The sequence below is a fragment of the Furipterus horrens genome, unplaced genomic scaffold (genome assembly GCF_987537825.1).
Source record: "Furipterus horrens unplaced genomic scaffold, mFurHor1.1.pri manual_scaffold_6, whole genome shotgun sequence".
Taxonomy (NCBI): Eukaryota; Metazoa; Chordata; class Mammalia; order Chiroptera; family Furipteridae; genus Furipterus; species Furipterus horrens.
The window spans coordinates 74,725,834-74,750,646 of NW_028327176.1; the positions used below are offsets into that span (position 1 = coordinate 74,725,834).

At 39.0% G+C, this 24,813-nt stretch overlaps 1 protein-coding gene and 1 pseudogene across 1 annotated transcript in view; both read right to left on the reverse strand.

The window, feature by feature from the left end:
• AFF3 (ALF transcription elongation factor 3) overlaps window positions 1-24,813 on the reverse strand; it is a 588,477-nt gene that overhangs the window by 339,039 nt on the left and 224,625 nt on the right. The window lies entirely within an intron of this gene.
• On the reverse strand, window positions 5,424-5,503 carry LOC150006531 (small nucleolar RNA U3; annotated as a pseudogene).

Sequence of the window (24,813 nt, forward strand, 5' to 3'; positions counted from 1 at the left end):
GAGTCTAGACTGAGGAGTGAAATTCTGATGAGACATTTGTACACCATACTGAAGTGGACAGGAGCATGCGGCATGCCCTGGGAGAGCCCCACGGGGGCCTACTGAGCGCCTCCAGGGACATGGCTCTCTCTGCGGCTCTGACTCACAGCACCAGGGCTGTTTTTCCTCTTGGGAAAGACCAAACTCTTGCCCTTTACAGAAAAACTCTGGAATGAGTCATAAGCAAAATTAGCTGGCATTCGGAGGTGGCGGGTGGCAGGCAAGGTTTGTGATGAGGCCATGTGATGGGCTGAATGGCCCTGTGGCTGCTGCCCAGGCAGCCAGCGTAGGCTCGTTTTCATGGCTGTGCCACAGGGAGAATCCCTTTGTGGATCTCATCATATATACAGACTCCTACTCAATTTCAGAGGGGTGCTACCCACCTTGAAAAGAAACCTAGCCCACTGAGGAGCTGTGAAAACCCACAGCCAGGGAAACAGATGGCTCAGGAAGAAGCAATGTGGAATAACAGAGAGGGTGTGGGAGTCAGAGTGTAGGCTAGGCAAGGCGATCAGAAATGAGAGAAGGGACATCAGTGGTGACAGATGACAGAGTGCTGTTTGGGAGGAGGAGTTGGAGGAGGCGAGGGGGATGGAAATGATATACTGACGCATAAGGGCTGGAGCATAATTAGAAAAGATTTCCCTTCTGTCGACTCCATAAGTCCTGCTTGGTTCAGATGGAGGGTGCTGGCTTTGCCAAGGAAGCAGAGGTTCCACACTATTCGACAGGCCTTCTATTTCTGATGAGAATGAGTCCGAATTGAGCTCATTTGTGTACAGCTGCAGGCAACATAAACATGGCTGTTGAGATTCTTTATAGAGTATCGGCCTTTGTACTCCATACTTCACCAAAGTTAATAAGTAGGTGTCAAACTCTGAATTAAAATTCCCAGAAGAGGACACAGCACAAAGGACAATAAAAATGATTTTTAAATAATCATAGGGATAAATAGCACCCACTTCTGACAAAGGTAAGTGCTGGCATAAAATGTTATTAGGCTACAGGCACGGCCTTTTGTTCAGGAAGCATGCCTTCGTCTCCAGTCGTGTCATTCATCATCCTAATGAGCCCTCAAAATGTAAATTAAACAGCAAAGATGGATTCGTTTGAGAAGCATCCTTGTGCTAGGTGTTAAACCATTTTTTCTACTTTTATTCTTGTATACTGACTCATTTTTGCATTGGAAAAAAATAAAAAAATAAAAAAGCCCTCGATACTTGCACACTTTATGCGGTAAGTTCATGCAATTCATATTTTCAGTAAACAGGTCATTCATTCTTCAATACTCTGGGATCTACAATTTCAAAGAAACAAAACCTCATTTTAAAATGCTGAGCCCTGTAAATTATGTTTGATCTGGAAAATCTTAGGAACCTGGGCATGCATTTGCTTTCTTGTTTTATTCAGAAGTGATTTGGTCTAGGGAGGCCCTCAATGAGAAAGGATTAGTGGAAATTTCAAACAGCTTTAGTTTACTGAGCTGAATGCATTAATGGCTAGGCAAACACCATTTCAGCCGTTAATGATAAAAGGATAAGGTCATGAGCCAAATTAGTTGTGATTTCTTGTTACGTATTGATAAGAACATTACCCATTCCTCTGATGAATAGAGAAATCAGGGTTTTGTACTTGACCTGAATTTATGCATGAGCACACACAACAGGAGTAACTGAGCAGCACTGCTAGGAAGAGATCCAGGAAAAAATACACCGAGAAAGGAAAATAGCAACAAATCATGTCTCATTTTGGCCTGATTGGTCCTCATTTGCCTCTCTGTGTCTCTCTTTCTCCCAACCCCCTTCATCCTCATCCTCTCTTATTACAACATATAAATCATTCTTTGCATTCTCTGGCTGTCCCTGTGTATGTGAGAGCTCAGCTTACCCATGTGTCATTCCAGCTCTTAGCTCTGTGTGGGTGAGTGAATGTATATAAAATGAAGATACAAATAATTGCCCTATTGAGGTTTACCTCCTGTCCAGGGAACAGCCATTAATCTGCCCAAGGGGGTTTCTCCAGCCCCGATCTGCAGAATAAATTATCATTAACCAGTCTAGGTATTCTAGAGACATTATATTTTATGAGGTCAAAGTGTTTGGGAAATACCCCAGAGGGAGAGCTGAAACCATCCAGCTGGGGAAGAAATAAGCCGGTGAAGAGCGTAATATGAAAGCCTGGGTTCTTGCACTGGCTATAACCAACTGCTGGTCTGGCTTAAGATCAACCCCCAAAGCCTGTCTGATTCTCTGGAATGGTTGACTTTCGGAAGCACCCATATACCCTGTGACAGTGCACAGTGATGGCCCACCTCTAAGTGAGGGGCATCTCCCTTTGAAGGTGCGGCTAATGAAAGAGTGTATCATGACAAATGGTAGCGCAGAGTTAAGCCTGCATATTCCACTGCATATACTGTTTGAGGTAATTTAATGGAGAATTTTTTTTTATAGCATGGTCGAGCTGAATTCATTGTAAGGCTCAAGACTGTCAACATAACAGCTGGCCACAGAAAGAAATTTTGTAGTCTGAGCCCAAGCCATGGCCATTTCATTTCTGCCTCTTGATTTCCTAATAATGAACATTTTGATGGCATGTTGATCGGGTTATGATCTAAGAATAGCACTGATTAGTAAGAGAGAAGCTAAAACTACGTTTCCACAGGTCTTGCAAAGTACTGGAGACAAAGAGGACAAAAACAGGGAAGGAAGGCAGTTGGGTGACAAAGTGAATGTTAATCCTGACAAAGCAAAACAAGGTATTATTCTATACTCTGAAAAAGTGCTGTGCACCGAGAGACATCTTTTAAAGCAGAAGTTAAGCCTTGTCTGGAGTCTGTGATGATAACTGGTTAGGATATCAATGAATTGTTTTATTTTCAACCCCCAGGCAGGAAATACAGTGTTCAATACGGGAACTGGAAAGTGCCCTACTGTGAAAAATATGCTTCTTAACCTTTGCAATATGTTAATAATAAAAATTCACACCAATAATATAAATTCTCACACATAAAACCTTTCAAGTATTAAAGAAATAAGCTACTCCCTAAATGTTTTCTGGGAAAATTCCCAAGGAGGAAGGATATCACAGTTTGAATGCACAGACTTTTAGCCAGATCTTAAAATTCCTGCAAATGGGCCCCATGTTAAATGACTGACAGTACCGCTAGGAACTCCACAAAATAAAATACATGCTTCATTAGTCCCCCAGCTGAACTCAGAATCCTCTGGCTCAGAATATATCACAGCCTTTAAAAATAAATTTTCTGCTGAATTAACATCTCAGAATCATTAATCTTTGGAGTGACCCTTCAATTTCCTTTGGAAGAGAACTACTGCATTTCACAAAGGTCTTTTTTTCTTTTGGCAAACCATGATTTCATGGAGAGAAGGTAAATAACATGCTCTTTCTTTTATCATTTCCTCATTCTCACCCACAAAGTGGCTTCTTTTTTTCAACTGAAATCTAAAATCAAAGACATCCATCTACTGGGTAAGAAAGAGACTAAAATTTAGTTTTAGGTGTATGTGAGAATAAAAAAAAGGCTAGATAGAACTTTTGGGAAGAGGGAAGCATTATGGTTAATAAAATTTTGCTACATTACAACTGGTTGGGATTTTATTCTTCATTGAAAGGGGCCTTGTTTATGAAGTAGACACTGAACTCAGTTTGATTATTTCAAAAAGTCACCACCAAATATTAATAATGTTGATTTATTTAACAGGCCAAATGAAAGGATGAGCTCTGTGTGCAGTCAGGATAAATATCCTTACCTGAGGACACGTTTATTGATTTTAGAGGGAGAGAGAGAGAGAGAGAGACAGAGAGAGAGAGAGAGAGAGAGAGAGAGAGAGAGAGAGAGAGAGAGAGAGAGAGAGAGAGAGAGAGAAACATTATTCAGTTGGCTCCTGTATGTACCCTGACCAGGGATGGAACCCGCAACATACATATGTGCCCTGACCTGAAATTGAATCCACAACCTTTCGGTTATGGGATGATGCTCCAACCAACTGAGACACACAGGCCAGGCCAGGGCTAAACATCATGTTTTAAATGCATTAAGAGGGCTTGGTCTGTGAAGTAATGCCACTACAATGCCTTCTTAAGAAGACAACCATTCTTTTATTTGCCTGTTTATTAGTTCAGATTTTTCAAAGTTGGATGTTTACTTACAGCAAAATATGACTATACTATCCTCAGATTTCACTGTGAAGACCAGATAAACCAGGTTCCAGACGAGACCTGCTTTTATTAGGGATTGCTGGGTTCACTGTATTTGCTTTTTTTACCTGCCTCCAACCCCAGTCCTTACCTCTGTCAAGGGTATTCCCTGGAAAATTCCATGTGTATTCCCTCATTTTTTGGTGTTCTTCAGCCAGAAACAACTCCCGTAAAGCTTGTCTCCTACCCACCTCTCCTAAACCTCTATATCCTCTACTACGAGGTTAATCTTAAAATAGAACGCTCGCCATTTAGTTCTGCATGCTTACCCACCATGATTGGCTCCACATCACCTAAATCTACAGTCCATAGATCCAAGCGCAGCCCCACGCTAAACCTTCCTATCTGGCCCATTTGCGCATTTCCTTCTGAACAGTGTCCGTTCTTGCTGGGAGCCCCTCCTTTCTCCTCCCATTCAAATTCTTCCTCTGAAAGTATGCTCAAATCCTACCTCACATATGAAATCCTTCTCTCATCTTCCTCCCCAAACCCAAAATCTATACCTCTCTTGCAGATACTCATTCCTTCCTGTCTTACTGAACTCTTGACCATCCTGCCTACTTAAGTCCTACCAACATCTCCCATGGCAGGAAGTGTGTCTGGTACTGTCATGCACATGGCCTGTCCATGGTTAAAACGAAATAAAAGTAATCTTTATCTTTTTGAAAACTATTTTCCTGCTTCCACCTTCAATTGGAGGAAACAGGAATCTCACAGAGATACACCAGGCCTCTAAATGGGTGTTCGTGCCCAGTAGTTGCTGGACTCGGGAATGATAGTACAGAGGTCTTTTAAGTCCTGAAAACTTCATCCTTGATCCCTTGTAAGCTTTCGAGGTAAGTAAAGGTACAGAGCTCTTTGGGGTCCTTTTCAACAATCACCAACTTGTCTGTAGTGAATCTGTTCATTCACTGTATCTTACTCCTATTTGGGAGGGAAATTCAACCACTTGCTTGGGCCATTTGAACAAGCTCATTTGGAGGAAAGATCTCACTTTGGTGGCAGACCTAACCTACAGGACCAACTTTGGAATCGATCCATGTGACAGGGTTTCTCCTCCTACCCTCTCCAGCTATATTATTGGCAAGGAGAGCTTACCTGTTACCAACTAATTTTATTCCATCTCCTATTGCCTGGAGAGGTGCCAGGAGACACTATAACAGGGGACATGTAGACAGTAGAAGTTTGTTGATCCAGTTTACTCTTAGTAACAAACTATAGAAATGATCCCTGAAAGTACAGTCTTCAGTTCACTCTTAGTGATTGATCTGGAGAAAAGGGAACAAGGCCTGAATCAGAAGTGCAGTTATTTCTTAAATCCTCAAAATACATGCAAAAATATCCTTTAAACATACCTCTTATGCACCCTCTGCCTGATATACAGCCCTGTTCACTTTTTGTTCAGTTTTATTGGGCCTTTCAGACCTGCTACCTATTCCTACCACAAAAAGGTTTACAAGACCCTAAGCTGGGTGCTGAGCCTCATACGAGTTACATCTTATCATTACTTTCCACGCACACATTCCAAAACTGGGAGAACACTTTATCCCTGCCAGCTCTTGCTGGGGAACCTTTCCTCAGATTGGCCTTTGCCTACCGCAGCACATGGATGCTCCAAGATGCCTGTGGCTAAATTAAAACTAATACACTGGAATCATTAAGTCAAAAATTTTTTTGTCAGGAACAAAGGACAGACACACAGGGTCAGAAAAGCCCCTTAACTGGGTACAATGGACACATTCCCATGACGTGAGGCCTGGGGTGAGTCCCCTCCCCGCTAGAAAAATGCAAAGGATAGAAGTTAGCTATCAGAAAATCTGTAATTGCTTTTGGACTATATATTTTAACTTCAAGTCCACAGGATTAAGGTCCTTTAAAAAGGTCCTGTATACCATGCTCCATGGATGAAGTTTTATTGGCCAAATTGAAAAAAAAAAGTTAATAATAAGGCAGACATATACAGGGTGGGGCAAGAGTAGGTTTACTGTTGTATGTGAAAGTTTATACCTGTATTATTATTTATTATTGTATTATTTTCCATATGAACAACTGTAAACCTACTTTTGCCCCACCCTGTATTATATCAAAGTAACTGCTGAAGAAATACCATGATAATATTTAACTTGTAGATTTCTTGAATGGCAAAGAACAACAGTACCCATGCAAAGTTTTACTATGTTAATCTGGGATATTTTTTAAAATATTTTATTTTAAATAGACTTCAATTTAGAAAAAAAAAAGTCTCAAATCTATTGACTTCCAGGGACTTCTGGTCAAGATGGCAGAGTAAACACTGTACTCACCACTTCCCATGACCTTATCAAAATTGCAACTAAACTACAGATCAAACACCACTGAGGACTGTCTGAAGTCTAGCTGAACAGAAGTCCTATAACTAAGGATATACAGAAGAAGCCACGTCGAGACTATGTATGTCAACTATAATTGAAAATTAAAAAATTATTTTAAAAATCTATTAACTTCAAATTTCTCTTAACTTAATTTCTAGTGACTCCTCATTTAAAAAATTTCATCACTAAAAATCTCCCAGCTTCCCCATGGGATGGCTGAACTAGCTCATGCTCCATAACCTGTATTACCGGTTAGTGTTTGAAACAGAAATGGTGGAAACACTGTGTTTGCCTACACAGGTGGCAATGGCCTCCCTGCTCTGGTGGGCAGGGCACCTAAAAGCAACAGGTTTGTGAATGGAAGCCAGTTGAGTTAATACATTCACCTGTGCCTCCCCATGATGTTAAATTTGTCCTCAGTCTGGAATGGAAGAGGTCTAAGGGAAAGAGCAACTAGCAAATTCACCCCTAAGTCAGAGAACCTGTTTCTAAGTCCAAAACCTGTAATAATACAATTTCCTGACAATTTATTCTTAGAAACACAAAATTAGAGGGGGGGAAAAATTCCACTATTGTTACTAACATAATCTTTAGGTAAGAAAGACAATGAATGCTCCTGGACTATGAGTGAGTTTTATAACTGATATTCAGAGTAGTAGTATTATATTAACACAGTGCTTGTTAATTTAGCATCTGCTCAGTTTTATGTTGTTTTTTCAGCAATGCATTATCCCTGCTCACATATCATAGTGTGTATTAACAGTAATGTGGTTATCACATTATATTATAATCATTATTTAAATTTATGTACTTTTACCAGAAAATATAAGCTCTTTAATGTTAGGAGTTCTTTTTTTTTTTTTTTTTAATTCCAATTCATAATATGATATCTAGAATACAATCAGCATTCAATAAGCATAGGAGAGGGAACTGTCACAGCGGGTGAAGGAGTGCTTTCTGATTTTTACACAATTTAGGAGACTGACAATATTGTCATTAGATATGTTCGGGGTTTACAGAACTATCTTTACATACTTACATGTTTTGCTTCTAATCATTTGTTTCTGGTAATTTTCAATGAAAAATTTATCAGAAATTCAATAAGGAATGGAGAAAAAGAAGTCAGAAAACATAATTGATTTTTCACACTTGATTAAAGCACCTTGTTTTTAGTTGAGGCACAAAGAAAGCATGCCCTATCGAGGATACCATGATGTGACCTCCATGTGCCCCTGGCCTACCAGGTGCAGGATCAAGGGTCTGCCACTGGGTCTTCCCCCAATTCATCTTGAGGCCCCAAGGGTCCTGAGAGTTTTCTGGCTCACTGGGGCTTGCCTTGAGATTGGTGTATTTTACAGGTGGGTTTTATTGTTATTCAGGTATGGTAACAGGAGACAACAAACATATCAGGAGACTATTGAAAAAATAGTCACAGATCCCAAGAGAAGGGGGCACACCAGGGTCAGTCAGGAGGTAGAGGGTTAGGGAGAAAGTGACCAACATCCTTTATTGTGGTTTCCAGGGAAGAAACAGGCCAGGCAAGATAAACAGATTTAGGGTTGGCTGATTTGAATAATTTCAGGGCCCTGGGTCCTAGAGTACCAGGCCCCAGAGTGATTAAGGCAGGGAGATAGTGGCCAGATAAAAAAGGTGGTTGGGGGTGGGGACTCTGGATTAGCTGGTTTGCATCTGAAAGGTGCACTCCAGCAGGGGAGTCATTTACTATTTCTAGGAATCAGCTAGCCCTAAAATGTCAAAGCATCAAAAACAAAGAATAAAAACAGATGATTAATACAAGAGGGAAGGAGCACTGTAGGATATAATATTAACTATTACAAAGGAGGTGAGATTATTCAGATACACAGAAATTCCAAATGGAGTTTCTGGAATGTCTATCAAGAGCACCAACAAGGTCTGGGAGTCCAAAGGCCCAAGTTCTCTTTTTAGTGCCACTGCTCCTTGGCTATGTGGGCACACACAGCCCAATACTGGGCTGGCCTTTATTTTTCTGTTTGCATTTTAGGACTTGAATTATATCAGACCGCAGTGTCCTGATCTTTAAAGTCTTTTATTCTATTCTAAAAAACCACACAACTCTTTGCAAAAGGGCATGATTGTCAGAACGGAATGGTGCACTTTAATAAGCTGGTAATAATAGTATTTATAGGCTTAATTTAAAGAGAGGACATACAGGGCAGCCATGGTTCCCAGACTCTGGAGCCAGACAGCCAGATTTGAATCTTAGTAACTGAGACTTTTGGGTAAATTTACTTAACCTCAATATCCTCATATGTAAAATGAGGATAATAGCTCTTACCACACAGGGTTACTGCTGCTATAATTAAATTTAAATGTTTATAGTAATGCTTGGCATATAGTAAACTCTCAGTAAACATTGGTGCTGTTCTTAACTTCCGAAATGTTTTTAACTTTCATAACATAAAATCACCAACAATAAGGGCTGTACCTATAAAAGTCACTGAAAAAAGAAACCAAAATATAGTTTAAACCTAGAGACTCTTGGAATCTGCAAGTATTGGTTCCTAGATTTCAAATGACTATAAATTTAAAACTCCCTGGTTAGGTTCAGCACTAAATCAGTGCCTCCAGAATGAACCCATATTCTTGTAGGTTTCAGAACAATGTAACACCACTTACCAGGAGTCAGGAAAATAAATGAACAGCTATGGAACAAATCTCACTGCACTGTATACATTATGATGTCTATCCTAAATGTTAAATTTATCAGACTAAGAAATCAAAAACATAGAAGTAGGAGAAACTGAAATAAATATTCAAAAATGGGTTGCATTTTTATATACCAATAACAAACAATCAGAAGAAATTAAGAAAACAATCCAATTTACAATTACATTAAAAAAAACCTAAGAATAAATTTAACCAAGGAGATAAAAGACCTGTACTCAGAAAACTATAAGACACTGAAGAAAAACTTGAAGATACAAAAATGGAAGCATATACCGTGTTCATGAATTGGAAGAACTAACATTGTTAAAATGTCCATACTACACAAAGCAATCTACCAATTAAATGTAATCCCTATCAAAATGCTAATGGTATTTTTCACAGAGCTAGAACAAATAATCCTAAAATTTAAATAGAACTACAAAAGACCCCGAATAGCCAGAGCAATTGAGAAAGAAGAATAAAGCTGGGAGTATCACACTATCTGATATCAAAGTATACTACAAGGCCATAGTAATCAAAACAGCATGGTACTTGCATAAAAAGAAACACATATCAATGTGTTATAGATCAATGGAACACAATAGAAAGCACAGAAATAAACTAATGCCTATATGATAAATTAATATATGACAACAGAGGAAAGAATATACAGTGGAGTAAAGACAGTCTCTTCAATAAATGGGGGTGGGAAAACTGGGCAGATACATTCAAAAGAATGAAACTGAATCACTTTCTTACACCATATACAAGAATAAACTCAAAAAAGGTTAAGTACTTAAATGTAAGACCCCCAAAAGAAAACATAATCAGTAAACTCTTTGATTCATTCTCAGTAATATTTTTTTTGGATATGTCTCCAAAAAGTTTTTGCATATCAAAGGAAGGCATCAACAAAATGAAAAGACAACCTACTGAAAGGGAGAATATATTCACCAATAATACATACAATAAGGGGTTTATATCTAAAAAATATAAAAATTCATACAACTTAACAACAAAAAACACAAAGAATCCAATTAAAAAATGTGCAGAGGACCTGAATGGACATTTCTGTAAAGAGGACACATAGATGGCCAACAGACATATGAAAAGATGCTCAACATCACTAATCATCAGGAAACTGCAAATTAAAACCACATGAGGTATCATCTCACACCTCTCAGAATGGCTATCATCAATAAACCAACAAACAAGTGTTGGCAAGAAAGAGAAGAAAAGGGAACTTTCATGCACTGTTGATCAGATTACAAATTGGTGAAGCCACTATGAAAAACAGCATGGTAGTTCCTAAAAATATGAAAAACAGAACTACTGTATGATCCAGCAATTCTACTTCTAGATATTTATCCAAAGAAACCCAAAACACAAATTTGGAAAGACATATGCACCCCTATATTCATTTCAGCATCATTTCCAATAGCCAAGATATGGAAGTAACCCAAGTGTCCATCAGCAAACAATTGGATAAAGAAGATGTGGTACATATGTACACAAAGGAATATTATTCAGCCATAAAAAGGAATGAAATATTAACATTTGAGACAACATGGATGGACCTAGAGGGTATTATACTAAGTGAAATAAGACTGAGAAAGACAAATACCATATAATTTTATTTAAATGTGGAATCTAAAAAACAACACAAATGAACAAACAAAACAGGAACAAACTCATAGATACAGAGAATAAATTGATGGTTGCCAGATTGGAGGGGTTTGGGGTGCTGAGTGAAAAAGGTGAACGGATTAAGAAGTACTAATTGCCAGTTACAAAAACAGTCATGGTGATACAAAGTACAGCATAGACAATGCAACTGCTAACATTGTGACAACTATGCCTGATGTCACATGGGTACTGGGACTTATCAGGCCAATCCCTTTTTAAGTTATATAAACATCTAACTACTATGTTGTACACCTGAAATTAATATAATATTGTATGGCAACTATAATTTAAAAATTTTTTAAAAACTTAAAGCATGAAAGCAAGAGGAAAGAAGGAAAGAAGGAAGGAAGGAAGGAAGGAAGGAAGAAAAGAAAAGGAAAGGGAAGGAAAGAAAAATCCTGCTCTTACCACCTGGATAGATACAACAGGCTTTACTCCGCAAACAAATACTTTTAAAAATCCAGATAAACCATCTTCGTGTCTTTTGGCTGGGCCTGCCTGCCCCCTGTCCTGGTCAAGTGTTATGCTCAGGATGACAATGTTCACATCTTTTCAAAATCTCCACAACAGAAGAAATTTCTCTGATGAATATATCTGAAGCAATTCATAGTGTGCTACACAAAGCAAGTATTTAAAAAATGTTACTGACTGACCAGAAGTTTGACATCTCTATTTAGATGGTAGTATGGACTGAATGTTTGTGTCCCCTCACAAGTTCACATGTTGAAAATCTATCTCCCAATATGATGGTATTTGGAAGTGGAGCATTTGTAACATAATGAGGGTTAGATGAGGTCTGTAGGGTGGGGCCCTCCTCACAGGATCAGTGCCTTTATGAGAAGAGATACCAGAGAGCTTGACTGCCCTCTCTCCACCATGTGAGGACACAGCAAGAAGGCATCTGTCTGCAAGCTAGGAAGACGGCCCTCTCTAAATCCCAACTTTGCAAGTACCCTGATCTCTGTCTTCTAGCCTCCAAAAACTTGAGAATGTAAATCTCTGTGATTTAAGGCACCTAGTCTATATTTTTTCATGGCAGCCCATAAAGACTAATACACAGATAGTTTATGGATATTAAAACTACTTGATTTTATTAATTTAGACAGAAAGACTAGGAAAAAAGACCCAGAGAGCACTAAATACCTTTATCATTATCCTCAGCTTTTGACTTGAGATTTTTATCTATCAGTATTTAAGGAACTCAAAACTAGGAATCTGGGTTCAGATTGAGTTTATATCCTGTTTTGCCACTTTCTCATTTTTTAAGGCCCCATCTCTCAAACTACAAAAGGCTCATCTATAAAATCAGGCTAATAACAGGATTAAATAAGATATTTCATATAAAGTGATTAGGAAAGTTGTGACTCCATACTATGCAGCTGCATGAAACAATGAGTTTGCTTCTAGAGAGAGATGGCCAAGATAAATTGTTAAGTGAAAAAAATAAAGAAAAGAATGATACACATTGATATGGTGCCGTTTTTGTAGAAAAGAAGGAGAAGGAGGAGGAGAAGGAAAGAAAAGAGAGACACTAAAGGCAGAGAAAAGATAAGAATATTTCTTCCTATGTGATTATATCCACTTAAAGAAAACTCTAGAAGGAGCACAAGACAATAATAAATATGGATATCTGTGGTACATTGATTGTTAGAGACAGAGTGGGGCAAAACAGGATACATGGGACAAGGGGAGTAAAATTTCATTGTATACCTTTTTTGGTATTATTTAAATTAGAAAAATTATTTATTCAAGAAGGAAGGAAGGATAGTGTCTGGTACTTAGCATTTCAATTGCTCAACATTTTTTTTTTCTGATGAATGTCAGGAAAATATTTTTAAAAGCTTAATCACATAAGCATATGCTTTATTTATTTATTTATATTTTATTTTTTTTATTTTTGGTTTTTCAATTACAGTTGTCCCCTTTTCCCCCAATTTCTCTCCCCCACCCAACCCACCCCCTCTCCCGCAATCATATCCCTCCCCATTGTCCATGTCCATGAGTCATTTATACGGGTTCTAGCATATGCTTTTAAAAACATCACACAATGCAAAAGGACATAGATTTAAAAATATAATTCCCCTTTACTTCTGCACCAGTCTGTATCTCTCTCCAAAAAGAACCAATTACTAATAGCTCTGTGTGTCATTATTTAAAGATAAAAGTGGGATCATACTATATATCGGTTTGCAACTCCTTTTTAGTCAACATTTCTTGATGTCCTTTCACTGTTGGCACATATAGATTTGGTTCATTTCATGTAATTGACATATAATAATCCACAATATTTTCACACCACAATTTCACTTGTTCCTTATAGGAAGGCATTTAGACAGCTGAAAGATTTTTTACTACAATATTACAAATTCTTTGTGCATGTGTGGGTATGTCTGCCAGGAACGTTTTCAGAAATGGACCTGCCAGCCTGAAGGGCTTGCACTTTCAAATGCTCACAGATATTGCCATGTTGCACTCTGAAAAGACAATGCCAATTTACAATTTCAACACCAGGGCATTTCCCCATTCTTCAAAAGGAAATTAATATAAAAATCAATTTTTAAATTTTAAATGTTTTTGAAGTTGAACTGCATTTCAGTAACAGAGTGTAGAAACATACCTTTGATTTTAGTAAGATGACATGCTGAAATTCAGATATGCTAAAGAGCAGAGATCTTGTGGAATAAGGATCAGAGCCTTCCTTATATATTATTTAATTGCATCTACTCACAAATGTTTCGAAGTCAGTTTTTAAGAGGTCACAAATGATTCGAAGCCAGAGAAAACCCTTACCCTTGGTAAAGCCTGACCTCTGACACTGTCACCCCGAACCCCTTGGCCACGGTGCCAGCTGCAGTAAAGGTCTGGTCTGTGCCCTCTACACAGGCCAGCACATCCTGGACTTGGTGGAAGTGATTTAAGGTGAACTGATTAAAGTAAGAAACCATATTTATACAACCCTGGTAGCTGCTTCTACAATATCAAAGGGCTGCCTCTTTTCTTTCCTCTCCCCCTCCTCCTCTCTCTCCTCCACTTTTTTTTTTTTTTCAATTACAGTTGACATACAATATTATATTAGTTTCAGGTGCACACAGTAGTTAGACATTTATATAACTTAAAAAGTGATCTCCCCGATAAGTCTAGTACCCATCTGACACCAACAAAGTTATCACAATATTATTGACTATATCTCCTGTGCTGTATTTTACATCCCTGTGACTATTTTGTAACTGGCAATATGTACATACTTCTTAATCCCTTCTCCTTTTACACTCAGTCCCCCAACTCCCCTCTCCTCTAGTAACCATCAGTTTCTTCTCTTTATCTCTAAGTCTGTCTCGGTTTTGTTTGTTGTTGTCCCTCTAATTAAAAACAAAACAAAACTAAATCTCAACTGAGAAACCACCTCAATTTACCTTAAGTTTCTGAATAAACAACCAGGGAGAACTAAGTCAGCTGTATAATAAATACAGCATTTATATGAGGTTGTAGGTTCATATGAAACTGTGGACTCTGGAATGACCCTAACACCTTCAGTGTCAGGGAACTCCCTGTCAGCTCCATCTGAAGTACTCACCTCTTTTCCTCAAATTCCAGAAATACAGGAAAGCCCCGCCCAACCTACTTCCATACTGTAGCCACCTACCTGCCATGTCGCTCCTGCTATCTGCAGGCCTCTCCAGTTCTAGAAATATTTTCTCTGTCAATACCTGATGTTTTTTGCCCAAAGCTTTACTCAAGAACCTGTCAGAAGTTTCCATCTGAAGTGAGCAGAGTTATGTCAAAGTACTTTATATTTCTATTCAAGACGTTTCCTGTGGTCATTCTTTTCCCTGTCAAAAATACGTTCTTATTTGACAGTTCTCTGCCCAGGTATAAACGAACTGTTTTGCATGTACACCTCACAATCTAAAGAAGAAATTTACTTTTATTTATTATTATTATTTTATTTTTCAATTGTTTTGTGAAGGTTGATTCAAAAACAGAATAATGGTTGGTTACTTTATCTGCCAAAGTTAAATGAAACAAACATCTATTATAAAATCAATAGGTGAATTCAACTAATTTACTATATGTATGATCACCATTTTAAGACAACAGAGATCAATATTTAAACTGCATTTCAGAATTCTGTATTCAGCAATAAATACGTAATATATCTATGTACTTAACTTATACATATATACTTAATTTAATTTTCAGTCATGTGCAACATGTGCAATTAATTTATCCTGCTTTAAAAAGCAACCCCCATTCACTGCCCCCCCCCCCCATCACCACAAAAGCGATTCCAACAGATTCTCTTCAGAAACTTAGGAATGAAACAGTCTCCATAGACCGTGGCAGTGAGGCCCTGTGAACTGATCCAACGGAGCTCTCCGGCAAGGTGGATGTACCCATCTTTCCCTGAAGACTCAGCCCAGACCTGCTTCCTCTTCTGACGTCCTCACCTCTCCTCACACTCATTCCACTACCCACACTGCTCTGCCTCCTCAGAGCCCAGCTGATCTCCCTTAGTGAAACCTTATATGATTATTTCAGCACACATTTCTAACTTCTTTCAATTTCTGAAGTACTTACTGTGTATATCACTCCTTTTAGACCTTATTCATTTACTTTTTATATCATTATTTTATAATCTTGTTTATCTGATAAGATACCCTACCCTTCAGTAGCAAAACACACATTTTATACCTTTTTATTTGTCCAGAATAGTGATGAACATATATTATAGTTGACAAATTGAGTAGACACTGAATTGAAATGTTTAGTTGGGAATACATGACATAGGCAGAGCAAATGAATATTACACATTTAAGAACCCTGACCCACAAGAAGAATTATGATCTGCCAGTTTAATAAGAACACATGAATTATGAATTGGTAGGACAAATCAAATGATTAACTTTGGAAAAATACTGGAGAGCTAATCTGATAAGCTGGGTCAACAAGTCTTAAAACTTTACTACTTTCAACTCTCTCTGCAATTTTCACTGAGCACATTATAAAATTACAGACAGAATACAGAAAAAACTGGATTCTCTCCCCTCCTGTTAATTCAGAAACATGTTTGCAGAGGGAGAGAAACCCGAGTTCTCTTGCTTTTTGTTTTGGCTTTCTTAAGTCTTAACATTTTCCTCTATGAAATCCTCAAAATAATAACTCGCGGGCATGGAGCACCTGCTCTGTGCCCAACATGGTTCCAAATGCTTTTACTGTGCTATTGCATTTAATTGTCACTCCAACCCTAAGGGACAGACCTTCCATGAGGACACCAAGGCACACAGAGTGCTAGGCAGCTCCCAGCCAGCATTCTCACACCATCATGGGATCCCAAAGCCCTAGCTCTTGATACTGACCATAGCACTCCACGATACCCACATCTCAAACCTCAAGAGCAAGGTCATGATCAAGAAGAGCACTTCCATAGGCAACCACATCTTAGCCACCTTCTACTTTACCATCTCCTTTTCTCCCCTAGGCTTCATATCACTTGTCTCATCCTCAGTCCTATACTTGCTCGTGCCAACACTTTGGTCCACTGTGTGTTGCTTCTAGTCTGCATGCCTGGACCCAGCTCCATTCCCTCAAGAATCCTCTTCCAGCCCTGCACTCTGCACACCTCCGACCATCAGACCAATTTTTCAATAATATATTTCTATTTCAGCTTAAAATACTACAACAGCTCCCATTGCCTCAAGGCCCTGCTGACTGGTACCCTCATGTTGGCCGACCTTACCTGCTGCTACTGCCCCTGCCCCAACAGGCCTGCACCTCTCCCCTCGCCTTCCTTCCTCCTTCCTCCTCACCAGCCTCCTTCCTGCTCTCTGTCCTTATTTTCTCTCAAGCTTCTGCTTATGCTAATCTCATCTTCAAAACCAAGACCAGTTCTAATCCCATTTCCCCTAAAGCCCCTATCAGGGTTCTAGGCATAGGATGTCTTTAATAAGCACTGTGAATTTGAAATGTCTGGATTTGTCGACACAAGAATGGAAAACGGTGAATACTTAAGAAAACAAAATAGCTCACTTCTGGGGGGGGCGGGGAAACACCCTGCTTCTTATTTACTTTTCTGACTTTCATTCCATGTTCACAAATACACACAAGTCCTTCCACCTCCCCTAATCTTGGTAAGTTTACGCTGCAGTTTTGTGAAACAAAGGTCACTTGCTCAGCTACAGATAAATAAAAATTCACAAGCATCTTAGGAAAATCAATACAGGTACTAAAAAAATCTAACTTGATAATAAATTTTAGTTCCCCTTGCACATAGCTCAGGAATGTCACTATTTACTGGAACTGCTGTAATATCAGCTATTTCAGAGGGGTATTGATTTTGCCACTGAAGTGTGACTAAAGGGATAAATAAACTGCTCCTGGGGTCAATCGATCCATTCATCTTCACTGGTATTTTATAAAAAATCAAAGTAGCATCAACTCTGATAAATAAATGTTATCATGAAAGAAATATTGCTGACATAAGGATTTGAAGGAAAAAAGAACCAACAAGTCTGCTATCTCAAAGAAACAAAACTGGCTTAACATTTTAGCAGTTTTAATAATAACTTCCCAAATAGGGACATCCTTTTTCACCCTTTCTGCACACACCATGTGGGCTCAAGTAAAATTTTTAGCCCCAATGGCGAAATAAATAAATAAATAAAAAATAGGGACCACAAGGCAAGCCCCTGTGAAATAGAAATGCAGAGAAACAAAGTTTGGTTTGTTTGTTTTTTTGTTTGTTTTTTCCCTGTTTAATCAGAAAGTAAGTGCTACAGTAGTCAAATGTCTTTGGATGTTTTGAAAGTATGTTTGGAAATAGTATAGCTATTTAGATTTTAAAAAATCAGAATGGGGCAGGCTCTGAAGTGGCTTTTCAGGGCTTTATTGTTAAATGATGTAGTACTAATAACCACTTAACGGCACTGCAACGATCCCATAAAGATTTCAATGCAAGGCCATGGAGAACACAAAGCATCGTGGCTGTAATGGGTATTAAGACTCCAAAAGAATTTTAATTCAAGTGTAGAAAGAGTGGGAACCCTGTGAAGAGGCTATAACTTAGCAGGAGAAATTATCCTGGCAAGAAGATTTTACTGCATTTGTGTGAAGACAGCATTACCGTCTTGTGATGAAACAAATGATGAAAGGACGCAAGTAGATGCTGTAATTCCAGCCCAATAATGACTTCAGTTAAATGACTGTACCCCAGGGAGACACACAGCTTTTAGGATGCAGAGACTGCTAAAAGATTATAAATCTGGGTTAGGTGACCTAAGAAAGGGCTCTCAAACTGTAAAAATTTTCCAATCTGCATATGTAGCTCTTAGATTCAAGCAAGCCCCTGGTTCTCTCCTCATTCAGAAGTTCCTTGTTTTTCATCTTTCCTTCACATAGATCACTGCCGCCTTCTAAGAGCCCTGCCCGGAGGGGCACTTTTCAGGGTCCTGTTGGAGGAAAGCCTGTTCAGCATTTGGTGAGGCTGCTAAAAGAAATATTATCTCCTGGGGACTGGTGCAATGCTCACCAGGACACAGCAGGCACTGTATACAATGGTATTTACTGATTGAAAGTGTACGGATGGCCAGACCAGGCCTGGGATTCTCTGAGGGTCGCAGAATGTTGGCAGCACGGTTCCAACAGCTGCTAAAGCGACCCTGGGCAGGAATGGAGTGGTAGCCATGGGTACAGTCAAAGGGGGAATGCCCATGACGAAAGGCTGTCTGGCAGGCTTGGACGATCTCAGAAATAAGTCTGGCACATTCCCCTGATGGCAGGTCACTAGAAGGAATCCACAGAGGGTACAATGCTCATCATTGATTAGCCACAATTTGGGTAGAAATGCATGCCTTACTCAAATGGCAATGTCCCTCCTTGTCTGAGGGAACAGAATGTGTGTGTGCCCGTGTAAGCATGCATGCCCTCCAGCCATGAATGTATTGCTGTAAGTCCCCCTGATATGCCACTAAAAAAATAAGCAAGGTTTTGTTTGATGGGAGTTTTTTTTCCTTTCCTCCCAATCCTTCTGTGGTATCCTGCCTTCCCAATGCAGATTATTTGAGGCTTCTATTCCACTACCAGGATGCCATCTACATGTGGGTTATATAACACAGCTGGAAAAAAATCTAAACATAACCAGGCAGACTGGAACTTCCTCTGGGTCTTTGAGTTGTGTTGCAAGCTGAACTTCTCCATTCAGCCCTCTGCCAGGTTCCAACAGGTTCTTCCAAACCCTGTTGGCTGTACTGAGACCTTGCTCTCCCATCTCTCTCCATGGCCAGCGGGGCACATCTCCACTTGGAGTGAACTCATTATCTTGATCCCCTGACCCCAACATGCTTTCATTCATGTGATCATTATTTCTGGGAATGGTACCACCATCCTTCCAGTTACCCAAGCTGGGATTCTAGGAGACAGCCTCGGTGACTTGGCCTTTTCACCCAGGGCATTACCAGGTTTTCCTGAGGAGCACTATTCTCTGCACTCTCCTCTCTGTTCCTGCAGAATCTAGTCTAGCTCGCACTTCCACTCTTTCTTCTCTAATTGCTGCAGTCACTTGCCATCACATCTCCCCATAGTCAGTCCAAGTCAAGTGGGTTCTCTCACTGACGCCATAGTGACCTAAAACACCAGTCTCATCATGCTACCGCCCCCCCCCCCACTTGAGGCACTGATGACTGTACCCTTAGAAGGAAAGGCCAACTGCTTGTCACAGCCAAGAAGGTATTTCAGGATCTGGCCCAGAAGTATTCATTTTAACTCCCTGCACACCTCCCACTTCCAATTTCTTCCAGCTCTCTCCTACACTTCTAGGTTTTGCAAATGTTTATCCCTTTGCCCCAGTGCATCCTTTAAGTCTCTGCTTGGAATCTGCTCCGCAAATCTGAAAATGAGATCCCTCTGGGTGCACCTATAGAACTCATTTTGTGTGGTCACTAATATGGCTCATGAAATACAGATTTTAGATCTATTGGGAAGTATATTTGCTCATGACTGTTGAAACTGTAAGCTCATGCACTAAAAAAAGTATAAACGTTAATAAATAGTTTAAATAGCTTATAGCCATATAAAGTCTTAAAATCTGGGAATCACATGCTACAATTAGTACTGACTTGTTATAAATATACAATAGAGGAAAGATTTCTCTTTCATGGTCAGATAAAATAAGCATTTGTTTAAAATCAATGAGTAATAAATTCTAATTTCCAGTGGGCGACTCTTCTGGATAATGTGTGTGTGTGGGTATATATATATGCACACATATATGCAGCTTACTATGTTTTGTACTATTTTCAGCTGAATTCAATTGTTGACTCAGCTTACCAGTGCAGGTGTACCTCATATGCAGGTGTGCCTCATTTTATATGACAGCCATGCTTTTTAAACTGCATGCAAACTGAATTTTTGTGACTCTAAGTTGATTTTAAATGTCTCATTTGAGCAAATTCTATGGTAATTCCATGTTCAAAGGAAAGAATCACTTCCTAATATAACTTTCTTGAATAATCCAGACTTTCATAATTGGATTTACTTATAATATTATAAAGCAATTAAATTGATTTTAGTCTCAGAATAAAACACAAAGAAAAAACAGTAATGTAGATATGCATATACACATTGCCAGCATCCTACAAAATACTAACACTGAGATGATTAAGCTGTCACTTAAACCTCTCATGTACAATGAAGGAAAGTTTAGCATTTATATTCTTCTGTATTCCATTTTATCTACTAATTAAAAAATTTTTTTACTCTCAATTTACAACTATCAAGAACACAAAGAACATTCTACATTGGAGCCATTTTTTCCTAGAGGCACAGAATTAGTTTCTCAGAATAATCATCTCAGTTTTCCCAATAAATAAATATGAAATAGTTGCTTAGGTGTATATCTATAATTGTTTCATTACATTCTATTCCAACAATTATAAGATGTTGTCAGTTGTGAGATGTACCACGATGCTCTATGCCATTTAAAATGAAAAACTTCTGTCAACCAAATTATGACACATAATAGATTGTAAGACACATTATAGATTGTAAGACACATTCCTCCAAGATGTAAAAACATGAGAAAATATGCGTCTTGAAACCAATGACATAAATTGACACTGCTTTACTTATCTCCAGCATTTGGAACAGTGCTCAGTAATGGTAAACACTCTAAATATTTGTTGAGTGAGTGAAAAAACAGTAAGTAAATTAAAACAGTGAAATAAATATCTTGCATATAAGACAATTATGAAAATTATGGGCACTGATCGAAAGTTTTAAAGAGTAGTGGTTGTTTTATATGTCAGATTGTCTCTTCTTTTAAATTACAGCTCAGGAAATCAGAATATAAATGATAATAACTTCTTTACAAACTTCCACTAAATTGGTAACCATCAGGTATACATATAAAATCATATATAAATTTGATAAGAGGTTTTAAACTAGATTTTAAAGTGATTGCCCTGCTATGCCGTTCTGACACAGTTTGCAATAGATTTTCCCCTGAGTTGTACTTTAAGCTCAAGACTTATATCAGACTTATCTCTAAGGTCTAGGTTATCTTAATGTGACTGAACAAACACCCCTTAGGCTTTATCATGAATCACGCCCTATTTCACAATTGCTGACATCCCGCTGATGTCGCCAATTACAAATCTTCCTCCTAAATATATTTCATGAAGAGTTCTTTCTATATTATAGTTATCTTCCTCTAGCTGACATCATCATTTTAAGATATTTCCAGTAGACAGCACTTCTATAAATGAAGAAAGTCTTCAAAAACTTCTCATTTGTTGCCTAAATTTGCTAAGTTTTAGTCAGTCGCTTTACAAATCTTCTTTATGAATTCTGCCCTTCATCTGAAAACTCCCCTTTTCTTCCTCAGTTGTTTGGCTTTCATGGGCTCATCAATATGACACTGGAACTTGATTATGTCACTTCTGATAGTTCTGCCATCTGAAACGGCTAGGAACAGAAGCTTGGCTTCCCCAAGCCTTCATTTTCACGTGTAAATGCCAGTCTATTGGTTCTGAGATAAACAGTACAAAACAGGGTCAGCACCTCTGGAGAATAAGCAAGGACACTATGTTCTATGTTTACAATAAAATGCACATCTCTCATTAAATGGCAATTCCTTCATTTCTAAAGGTTGAATAGGACAGTGCTTACAAATGAATTCCACTTGGTTAAATTTAAAATGCAGAAACTAAGTCCTATCCAAAAATACACTCTGGCTTGGGGCCCTTTCCACTTGATTTTGAATTACTCTATTTTACACCCTTTCCTCTCAGGATCTTCTGAGGCAAATACCAGTTAATATGACAATACGGGTCTCTGAAGTCTGAAATACAGGCAGATCTACTTGTATTGTGCTTCACAGAGACTGAGTTTTTTACAAATCAAAGGCAAGCCCCATTCACCAGCAAATGATTACAACTGGCTTTACTATGAGACTTCACTACGAAGGTCTGAAACAGGACCTGCAATATCTCTAAGATGTGCATGTATTTGAATACACTGATTAGTTGCCTTGTAGAGTTTTAATTAAAAGAGGGCTTTCTTTTTATTGACACATTTTTGGTGCAAGCAATATTGGTAGCAACGTTTCCCCATCTTGTTAATTGGTTTGTTCTATTTCTTCAATATTCAACTTTGCCTTCGTCTTTTTCCCTAGACTCCTCAGGAGTCGCTCTTTCTTTGGAGAAAGAAGGTCCCAAATGAGTATGGCCAGTTCTACAAGACTGTCTCTCTTAAGACTCTCTGGACCACTAAAATGATCTGTTCGGTCCTCTTCCCCAAGGGCCTTCTAGGGTCTAGAGTTACAGTCCTTCCCACATTTAGCACCTGCACTGCCCTGTGGCCATCCCCTGCCGGCTGTTCCGGGTGAAGCCCAGGTGCATGGTGGCCCACCATTCTTCTGCCTACCCTTCCCTTCATTCTCCCCTTTGCTGCTGCCACAGCTGACTTCTTCCCACCCGCTCCACACCTCCTGGCTCCTTCTCTGGGCTGTCACTCTCTGCATTTCCTCCTCCCACTCTTAGCATGCCACCCTATGGCCATGATTTAAGGGCCGGAACTGTGTTGTCTGACACCTGATGGTGGTGTACCATCCAGGAGGCTCTGCTGCCCTTTCTCCCCAGGGGCACCAGGTCTTTAAGGAGTTGCCCTGAAAATGCATATTCAAGCTTCTGCCAGTCTAACTCTGCTAGTTTGGGGAAAAGCTTCTGATGAAAACTTACATAACAGCCCTCTTGGGCTTGGTGACCGTCCCCACGTAAGGGCAAGGACAGCCATCTGCTGACATGCCTTTCATTCTCAGTCCAAATGCTTCTTAACGGCCCTTCCACCATCCCTCCCTTTCTCTCAGAAATTAAGATCATATCATCAGTTACAGTTTCTTCTCTTATTGTCTTAGATGCTGATTATTATAAAATGCCAAGGAGGAATCACCCTGGTGAGTTGCCTCTTTTGCTGTCCTGTAATGATTCCTTGCTTCAGATCCACAAAGAGGGGTGACTCGTGCATTTCAATGCATGGGCACTAACAAAAATATAAGGCTTTTGTTTCAATATTATGTTTTAAAAATGGTAACAGATATTTATGAGTTTAATTTAACTGCCTGCTTACTAGAAGCCATGCTTAAAGGCTGCAATAAACCAACTAAAAAATTAAGTGCATTACCTCCTCATGTCCTAAGTGAGACAGAATTTTAAGAGTCCCACCATCATGAATTCAGTTGGTACTATCCCAGCAGCATCAATCTAATGACTCCATTTGGCATTCACAGAAACGTTAGCATGTGTCATGCCCTCCACTGCCATCAGAGAGTCATTCCCACTCAGTGGTCTTTTCATTCTGCATGTTTGAGAAATAAGTGGGTAATCTAATTTAAAAAGTATTAAAACCAGGCCCAACTAATGTGTGCCTAGAGACAGAAAAAGAAAGAAAGTTTTATAAGTCCTAATACCAAAGTGTTCCAACTTCTTTCCTGCTACTCTGTCCAGCAAATTTTAGGCATTCTTACATTTCTGGGTGTCATTCCAAAAAATGTGAAGATACAACTCTAAACTACATCTTAAACCTTAAAACACACCAAACACAATAGCTAACTTTAACTGTATTTTTATCATGCCAGCTATTCACTTGATCATCCTATGAAATCCAGAGATTTGGCATATTAAGTTCATTTTATATATGAGGAAACAGAAGCAAAGAGGTTAACCAATGCGCTTGGCAGGCACAGAGCCAGGAGGTTGCAGGGATGGGCTCCAGACCTAGACTCCCCAACTACCAAATGGGTGCTTTAGGACCAATTTGCCACCCACAAACATAATGCTACCCTTACCCATTGGGGATGGTCAGCTGTATGTATCACCTTGGCTAGGATACAGCCCTCAGTTATTTAATCAAACATTCATCTAGGTGTTGCTGTGAAGCTGTTTTGTAGATGTGATTAATATACACAATCAATTGATTTTACATAAAGGAGATTCTCCTAGATAATCTAGGTGGGCCTAATCCAATCAATTGAAAGGCTTAATTGAAGAACTGAGGTTTCCCTGAAGAAGAAATTCCACCAGTTTCCTAGTGGACGACAACACCAGTTGCTGCCTGAATTTCCAGCCTGCTTTTCCTCATTGCCTGCCCTACAGATTTTGTATTTGCTTCTCAATTCCTCACAATCATACAAACCAACTCAATGCAATCAATCTCTCTGTCATTCATCTATCTATCTATCTACCTACATTTTATTTATGTATATCCATATACTTCCTATATTTCTGTTTCTCTCTTGGAATCCTTAGCATTTAAGAACTGTACTGATGATTAAGGAGCTATC